Raw genomic sequence first — 9,750 nt, forward strand, 5'->3', positions numbered from 1 at the left:
CCAAGTACTCAGGAGACCAAGGCAGGAGAATGGCGTGAACCCGGGAGGTAGAGCTTGCACTGAGTGAGCCGAGATCATGCCACTGTGCTCCAGCCTGGGGGACAGAGTGAGATTCCGTCTCAGAAAAAAAAAAAAAGAATAAAATGAACATGAATACTGTTCAAATACAACTTTGTTTATAAATAATGTAGCTTGTTTTATAAGTATTTCTGATCTGCACAGACTGTACCTCGACCTGGAAATAAGGGAAGGTATTTTCTTTTCTTCACTGCTACAGAAGAATCTGGGTGAATAACCAGGTGCCACCTTGCCATGTTTTAAATGGGCATGTAATTTAGACACACCAAAGTGCATACATCTTAAGTTGAAAATGTAAGTACAGTTTAGTGAGTTTTGACAAATACATACTCCTATGTATATTCCCCAGATCAAGATATAAAACATTTCCAGGCCGGGTGCGGTGGCTCACACCTGTAATACCAACACTTTTGGGAGGCTGAGGCAGGTGGATCACGAGGTCAGGAGATCGAGACCAGCCTGGCTAACACAGTGAAACCCTGTCTCTACTAAAAATAAAAAAAAATTAGCTGGGCATGGTGGCGGGCGCCTGTAGTCCCCACTGCTTGGGAGGCTGAGGCAGGAGAGTGGCGTGAACCCGGGAGGCAGAGCTTGCAGTGAGCTGTGATCGCGCCACTGCACTCCAGCCTGGGCAACAGAGAGACTCCATCTCAAAAAAAAAAAAAATTTTTCAGCAGCCAGATCTTTCTATCACCATCACCACCCTTGTAACAATACTCTGATTTTCATCCTCATGGGTTCGTTTTGTCTGCTCTAGAATGTCATATAAATGGAGTGATACAGTATGTACTCTTTAGCATCTTGCTTTTCTCCCCTCCCCAAGACATTTTTGAGATTCATTCACGTTGTTACATTAGTAATTATCAGTAGTTAATTATTAGTAATTATTAGTTAATTATCAGTAGTTAATTATTGTTAATTATCAGTAATTATTAGTTAATTATCAGTAATTATTAGTAATTATCAGTGGTTAATTATTTTTTATTGCTATGTGGTATTGATATATTTCTGTAAGAATACAGCACAATTTGTTTATCCATTCTGCTGTTGGTGGACATCTGAATTCTCCAGTTTGGAGCTATTATGAACGCTACTGCCAAGGACATTCTAGTCTAGCACAGGTCTTTTGGTAGACATATGCACTCATTTCTCTCGGGTTTATACCCAGGAGTATTGTGAGGGTCCTGGAGTGTGTTCAGCTTCAGGAGATGCTACCAGACAGTTTCCCAAAGTGGTCACACCAGCGTAAGTCCCACCAGCAGCTGGACGGGAGCTCTAGCTGCTCCCCATTCCACTCCGGCCTTTGATCAATCCCAGAAGCACGAGGTTGCCAGCAATTTCCTGAGCATTTCACGTGTAGAAAAAATAGCTTTTTTTTGAAACTCTCTTCTGAGAATTCTGAGGCTAGAGGAGTGTGGAGCTGAGGGAAGCCAAGAATGAACTTTCTTATCTCAAACGGGCTTAAGAAAAGTCAAGGTTTCTGGCTGGGTGTGGTGGCTCATGCCTGTAATCCTAGCAAAGTGGGCAGATCACATGAGGCCAGGAGTTCAAGACCTGCCTGGCTAACATGGTGAAACCCCATCTCTACCAAAAATACAAAAATCAGCTGGGCGTGGTGGTGCAATGCCTGTAGTCCCAGTTACTAGGGAGGCTGAGGCATGAGAGTCTCTTGAACCCGGGAGGCAGACGTTGCAATAAGCTGAGATTGCACCACTGCACTCCAGCTTGGGCAACAGAGTGAGACTCTGTCTCCAATAAAACAAAACAAAACAAAAAATAAATGAAATAAATTTTTAAAGAGGAAAAAACGAAGTCAAGGTTTCTGGAATCTGTAGTGATGAAGCCTGAATGGGGTCACCTATGTCTCAGCAAATCCAAAGCCTGATGTCACCACCCGCTGCCCCTGGAGGCGTTCGGCAGCTGAGAGAGGAGGTCAGATCTAAGGCCCGGCACTGATGTGCATAAGTGACCCCACTGAGGAGCCTGGAATGACAACATGAGGCTGAATGAAGCCCTAGGCCCATGACATGGGACCAGTGGGTGCCGGTAGCTTTTGGGAAAACATCCAAACTCCTTACCATGGTCTTTAGAGTGTGGTGTTCTCTGGACCTTCTCTTCCTCCCTGGCCTCACCTGTGTCTCTCCCTTGCTCACTAAACTCCAGGTGGTCTCTTGAAAGTGCTCGTCTCAGGGTCTTTCTACATTCTATTTCCTCTTCCTGACACTCTCCTGTTTCCCTGCCTAAATCGAAGTCATCCCTCAGGGTTCAGCCTACAAAGAAGCCTTTTTCAATCCTCAAATTCAAACCAGACCTTCCTTAAGATCTCATGTCATGTTCCTTATCTTTGCTTTCATAGAAGTATCCCAATTGATAATGACATTTCCATGACAATTTGTTTAGGTCTTGTCTTGACAAAAGGGTCAAGTTCTGTGTAGTCATCGCTATGTTGGGACAGCCTAGCACACACCTGCCAGGTAGTCGGTAATTAGTAAATACTTGCCAGATGTGAACATGGAGAATTAAACCTTAATGACTCGTTTTAGCTAGATGTGGTGCCTGTAGTCCCAGCTACTCGGGAGGCTAAGGAGTCAGGAGGATTACTTGAACCCAAGTGTTAAGTCCAGGCTCGGCAACATAGGGAGACCCTGTCTCTAAAAAAAAAAAAAAAAAAAAAAAAGGTTATTGATTCATGATTCATTAGGTTGGTGATGAGCTGATCCTTTTTGTGTCCCCAGATGCAGTCTCCCTTCTTCCTCTCTGCTCTGTGCCCTGAGGCTGCCTCTATGGGCTTCCACCCTGGGCTACTTGGCCCTTGGCCTTGTGATTGGGTTCAGCCAATGGGAGGTATCAGCAGGTGCGATGGTGGAAGGAAGAGGTTGGAGTATTTCTTTCCCAGGCTCTGACAGGTGCAGCTGGGCACTGGACTCCCCCTGAGAGAGAATGATTGCAGTTGTTCAGAGGCCTGTGGTCCATTTTAGGGGATTAGCTAGGCACCTTCCTTTCCTGACTCTATATTCCTGACAAGGATTTCTTTTTTAGGAAAGACAGAGGGTTTTGGATTGTGTAGTTCTTTGATTTTTGGGTTAGTCACCCATGCAGTAGCTAAGCCATTCTGTGGCTTGCTCATAGCCTTTGGTGAGGTTTAGCTAAGGCACTTGCAGATAACCTGTGCATCCCATCATCATCCTCACCTGGCTTGAGCCATGAATAGTCAAAGAAAACTTCTCATTGAGTGGTCAGTGGCATATCATCTGGTCAGCATCCAGCCCAGAGAGCAGAGCTAGAGAAAAAAGGGGAGGTTACAGTTCCTTTAGGCAAGAAGCAATTATTGTTATTTCCTGTTCTGCTTTATTCAAACTCTGTTCTGAGTGCCAAGTCAGATCACAGTCACCCCTGCTCTGGAAGGACTCACTGAGGCAGATTTGCTCAGTGTAAGGAAACTCTTTCCAGAGCTTAGACTCATTGGAAAATAGAATGGAGTTTTGTTGGTGGGGAATGATCTCTCTGCCCCATTGAATGACATTACAACATGAGCAGAGGTTGGCAGAAGTCAAGCAGCAGGTAAGGGTTGACTTAGGTGATCTTCTTCCAAGGTTGTTTTCAAATCTGGGACCCCACCAGAAATTTTGGAAACTGCAACCTAGAGAAAGGATGTTGCCTTTCTATTCAAGCAACAGTCACCCTGAAGGAGCACATCACTTAAACCCCCTTTCTAAAGGGGATAAGAAATCACCCAAGAGGTAACAATGTCCAAGGTAATGAGGAATAAACTGAGCAAACACATCTGGGGGATACAGTCCCAAGGGCAGATGTTAAGAGCCATGGGAGAGAGCTGACAATGGGAAAGGAATCAGGTGGTGGTGGTTTAGAAGCTGCCCTCAGAGAAATGGCAGTGATCAAATCCAAGCTCTTAGAGTTGTAAAACATGCAAGAAATAGAGTCTGATTTAATTCCCATTTTACAGCTGAGACAACCGAGGCCCAGAAAAGTTAAAGGGGTTAGTGTGAGGGCGAATGGAAGAGGAGGGAGTTGACCTGTGGGCTTCCTCTCCTTCTATGGTGCTATTGTCTTTCCTCCTGCAGATCAGTTTGTTGATCTGTGAAATAGATGGAATCTAGGCTCATCAAGGAACATTGTCCTTGCACCAAGCTACTCTCCAAAGAGGGCTGGGTACCCCCGCCATAGTCACCAGTAGTTGAGAAGAGACACACTGGGTGCCCCTAAGCAGTCCTGAGCCTGCCTGGTCTCTTCCACAGGGTGGCCCAAGGCAGGCAGCTGGGACCCCCAGGCTGCCACCCAGCAGCAGTCATTTACTCCCACTTGCCTGCCCATGGCATCAAGGCCCAAAGTGCCAGCTGTCTACTGTGGGAAGGAAGCGAAGGTCAGCACCTGTGGGAAAACTCATTTGCTGACCACATGGTTGGCAGGTGGGAGAGTCAGGGCCTGAGTGAGCCCTGCCAGCTGGCACAGCAGCTACCCAGGAGATGGGGGTGGTTTCGGTCCTCCTTTACTTGTCCTTGAGGCCTGTTGAAACCTATTTGTCCCTACCCTTAACACTTTCTCTTTTTTCAAGACAGGGTCTCACTCCAATACCCAGGCTGGAGTGCTGTGGTGCAATCTTGGCTCTCTGCATCCTCCACCTCCCAGGATCAAGAGATTCCCCCAGCTCAGCCTCCCAAGTAGCTGAGACTACAGTCATGCACCACCACTCCCAACTAATTTTTGTAGTTTTTGTAGAGATGGAGTTTCACCATGTTGCCCAGGCTGGTCTTGAACTCCTGAGTTCAAGCAATCCTTCTGCCTCAGCCTCCTAAACTGCTGGTATTATAGGCATGAGCCACCATGCCTGGTCCCCTCCCTTCATTTCCCCTGCCCTTCCCCTCCTGGGGCTAGCATCACCTCTCTCTAGGTCTCTGCATCTCCCTCCAGGTCATTTCCTAAAGTCCTTCTCAGCTTGAATCCTGTGGGTGATTCCTCACTGCCTTCAGATGCATTAGTCACGTGTCGGTTCACTCGTTCACAATCATTTTCACGTGGGTACAATGTGCTAGAGCTCTTCCAGCCTTGAAGGCACAACAGTGAGCAAAGCATCCCCCTTCCCTGCCTTCATGGACTGATGGTCCCATGGGGCACAGGCAATGGTTACCTATAAATACATACAGAATTACAAATGATCAAAAGCACTAAGAAGAGAAGGCAGGTGAGGAGAGCTATCATGTAATTTGGGCTTTATTTAAAGAGAATAACTCTGTGGAGAGGGGTAAGAATTTAGGTGGAGTCTAAGCACCAAAGCTAGGTATGCAAGGGTGATATTTTAGTCCATTTGTGCTGCTATAATAAAATACCCGAGACTAAGTCATTTATAAAGAACAGAAATTTATTTCTCACAGTTCTGGAGGCTGGGAAGTCCAAGATCAAGGCACCAGCAGATTCAGTGTCAGGTGTGGGATGCTCCCAGCTTCCAAAATGCTGCCTTCTTGCTGTATCCTCATATGGTAAAAGGGGACAATGAAGGATGAACGCATGGCAGATGAGATGGAAGGGCCAGGTAGCTCTCTGGAGCCTCTTTTATAAGGACATTCACAAAGGTGGAGTCTTCATGATTTAATCATTTCCCAAAAGGCCCTACTTCTTAATACTGTCACAATGGGGATTAAGTTTTGACATGAATTTTGGAGGGACACGAACATTTAAACCATAGCAGATGGACATTGATATGGGTTGAATACAGGCCCCATAAAAAGATATGTTAGAATCCTAACCCCCAGTACTTCAGAACATGACCTTATTTGGAGATAGGATCTTTACAGAGCTAATACAGTTAAAATGGGGTCATTAGGGTAAGCCCTAATATGATTGACGTTCTTCTATAAAGGGGAAATTTGAACACAGAGACACACACATCCTGTGAACATGAAGGCAGAGATTGCCAATGAATGGCTAGCAAACCATCAGAAGCTGTGGAAGACGCCTGGAACAGATTCTCCCTCGTAGCCCTCAGAAGGAACCAACTCTGCCGACACCTTCATCTTCGACTTCCAGCCTCCAGAAGTTGGGGGAGACAATACATTTCTATTACTTAAGCCCCTCGGCTTGTGGTTCTTTGTTATGGCAGCCCCAGCAAACTAACAGCTTCCATATGACCTCCGCCCAGCCTAATTTCTGCCAACACCTTTGATGCCTTCCCAGCTGATAATTGCCTACATAGAATGACACAAACAGTCAACACTTACGGTTCTGAACCTGCTTTTCCCCTCTTCTGAGCTTTTGCACCTGGGGTTCCCCATGCCAGGAATGTTTCCACATCTCCACCCCCACTCCCAGGTCTCCCAGCTTCATTTCTCCTCCAGTGCCCGGGGCTCCTTGCCAGCACGTTTCCGCCTTCATTTCAGGTCCCAGGTGAAACTCTCTCTGTTCACACAGTCTGTGACACTGGACGTCTCTTCCACATTTTCAGTTCCAGATTATACTCTCCAAGATTTTTCAGATGCCAGTAAATATGTGAACTCTATTCTTTCTTAAAAAAACTCTCATGGGCTGGGTTAGAGGTGGCGGCTCACACCTGTAATCCCAACACTTTGGGAGGCTGAGGTGGGTGGATCCCCTGACGTCAGGAGTTCGTGACCAGCTTGATCAACATGGTGAACCCCCATCTCTACTAAAAATACAAAAATTAGCCGGGCATGGTAGTGCGAGCCTGTAATCCCAGCTCCTCAGGAGGCTGAGACGTGAGAATTGCTTGAACCTGGGAGGCAGAGGTTGCAGTCCGCTGAGATCGTACCACGGCACCGTAGCCTGGGCAACAAGAGCGAAACTCCATCTCAAAAAACAAACAAAAAAACTTCTCATGACCCCCTGGAATATTCCTATTGACTTCATTCTATTAAGCCTCCGTTCAGGAAACAAAAGTTCTGCTACAAATTATCACAACAAAAAGGAAGATTTATTTCTATAACTGGTAAAGATAGATTATCATCAAAATGGAAACACATAGTAATTTCTCAGAGAGAGTCTGCCCAGGAGCCCTGGGAGTTAAATACTCCTGTATCAGGGCAGACTCACCTATCTGCACATGGGAATCACCTGTGGGCTTTTTAAAGTGGCCTGTGGCTTATGATTACCCTTTAATTGGTTGGGGTGGAACCTGGGATTTCTCTGTTTCCTTTTTTTTTTTTTTTTTAGCTCCCAGGTGACTCTGGTTTGCAGCCAGGATGGAGAACACGTGGCATGTCTTGATTGTGTTTGGGCTTCGTGCACCTTGGAATTTTATGCAGAGTATGGATTGGGTGGCATGGAGCCAACCTTAACAAGCATTGCTACCTAGCAGGGACCCCAAAGCTCTGCATGGCTACGGCCTTCTGGTAACTTTGGGGTGTGCGGCCAGACTGTGACCACACTCCTTGGATGACCTTGCTCGCCTTATAGCACACTGACTGAAGGCTGGGGCCTTACATTCCCATGGTGCTGCTGGTTCTGTTAGAATCCAAGCTTGTACAACCCATGGCCTATGGGCTTTGAATGCAGCCCAACACAAATTCATAAACTTTCTTAAAACATTATGAGATTTTGTGCAAGTTTTTAAAATTTTATTTTATATTTATTTATTTATTTTTAGCTCATCAGCTATCATTAGTGTATTTTATGTGTGGCCCAAGACAATCCTCCTTCCAGTGTGGCCCAGGGAAGCCAAATGGTTGGACATCCCTGTAAGTTAGACCCTGAAGACAACATGAGAAAGGCAGGCCTCAAATGTTGCATTCATTTTACCCATGAGGAAGCTGTGGTCCAGAGAGGTGGAAACCCCTTGTCCAGGGCCACCTGGCTTGACTAGAATCCTGAACGCTAGCTCAGTGCCCTTTTTCACTGCTTCCAACAAGACTTTATGTTAATAAAGTCAATGTTAATACGGCATATTTTCATGGCCCCAAAGACTCTATCCATGTGCATTCTGAACAATGTGCCACTTTTGTTACTTAAAAAACAAATAGTAAAGTCCAATCAAGTTGGCCTCATGCAACCCCTTAAATCTAGAAACCTGTTCAGATTTGGTCAGGGCCATAAAGACAGGGCAGGCCTACCCCAGAGAGGCCTGGACTCCGCATCTCCTCAAGTCAGGGTTTTAGGGCTGTGGATCTGTGGGTCTGAGCTTGGACTCCCCAGTGGCATCAGAAAGTGGACTGTAGACACCCACACTGATCAGTAGTCAAAGTTCACATTGGTGATCTTGGAACCTGCTGTTCTTTGCCTTCCTGGGGATTTTCTCCAGCTGCATAACTGATAAAAGGACAAAGGTTTCAGGAAGGGAATGTGGGAGGAGTGAGTAGGGGCCTGGCCCCGCTCCAGCTTGGGTCTCCATCTGCTGCCTTCCCTGTCCGTGGAGATGCAACCATCTCTGCCCCCGCAACTGGGACCCAGGTCACCACCGGTCACTCCAAGTTTCAGGGCAGTGCCTTGGCTGAGTGTTTATGGATGTGGCCAACAGCCTTGGGGAGCCTCCCCAACTGGCTTCCTCTCTCCAGGGCTATACCCCCTTCTCAGTTTCCTTCCTATTTTAAAACTGTTTTTCCCAAGTAATCACCCATAGCTGTTAGTCTGGGAAGCACGGTCAGACAGACTCTCCTTGACCAGGGAGCAGGGGTCTCACCCACGGCCAACCAACCACACCCCCTCCCTTATACCTTGGTTCCAATCACTACCCTCAGATGATCCCTATCACTTCTGGGTATTGGCAGATGCTGCCTCCTCCTAGCTGGCCTCCCAGCCTGCAGTCTTGGTAGGACATCTTCCTTCTGTAGCAGGACGAGCTGCAGACAGAACTCCTCAGACACCAGATTAAAGAAGAAAGAGGTTTTTTATTTGGCCGGGAGCGTCGGCAGACTCACGTCTTAAGAACCGAGCTCCCCCAAAAAGAAATACTTGGCCTTTTTAAAGGCTTACAGCCTTAAGGGGTCCATGTGAAAGGGTCGTGATAAATTGAGCTAGCGTGGGAAACGTGACTGGGGCCTACATGCATCAGCTAACAGAATAAAAAGTTTTACAATGCTTTTTTTTCATACAGTGTCTGGAATTTACAGATAACACAAGTAGTTTAGGTCAGGGGTTGATGTTATTATTACTACTTTTTATAAACTCCTAGGGCCGGGTAGTGGTGCCAAGGTTGTCTGGCTATTTATCTTACTTTTGTTTCTCTCTTTCCTCCTGTCTTGTGAACTAGGCAAGGTGGGGGGAGGAGGGCAGCAGGAGTAGTAGTGGTCTCCTTCCTTACTTCAAGCCTGGGCTTGTAACTACCCTCTCTGTGGAGCCTTCTCATCTTGCTCCTTCCCACTTTTGAAATTCCCTGGCCTGGGACCTGCCTTGCTTTTTGTGCCTAGCAGGCAGCATCACAGTGCTTTTTTCAGGGGCAGCCTCCCTAACACCCAGCACTGCTTGAGGGCAGCATGTCTTCTGCTTTCCTCTCCTGCCAATGCCTGGCACAGAGGTGGGCACAGAGCTGGTGTTTGATAAGTGTTTGGCGAATCGACGTTCCATTAATTGAGCTCTTCGCCAACACAGTACAGCCTTGTCTGGGATGTGGGTTCACTGCGGATGCTGCTGAAACTGACAGAGAACCAGAGGGTTCGGTTGTCTCCGAACTTGGTGCCACTCCCCAAGGGCTGCGTGTCCCTGGCCGCT

The sequence above is a fragment of the Papio anubis genome, chromosome 11 (assembly GCF_008728515.1).
Source record: "Papio anubis isolate 15944 chromosome 11, Panubis1.0, whole genome shotgun sequence".
Classification (NCBI taxonomy): Eukaryota; Metazoa; Chordata; class Mammalia; order Primates; family Cercopithecidae; genus Papio; species Papio anubis.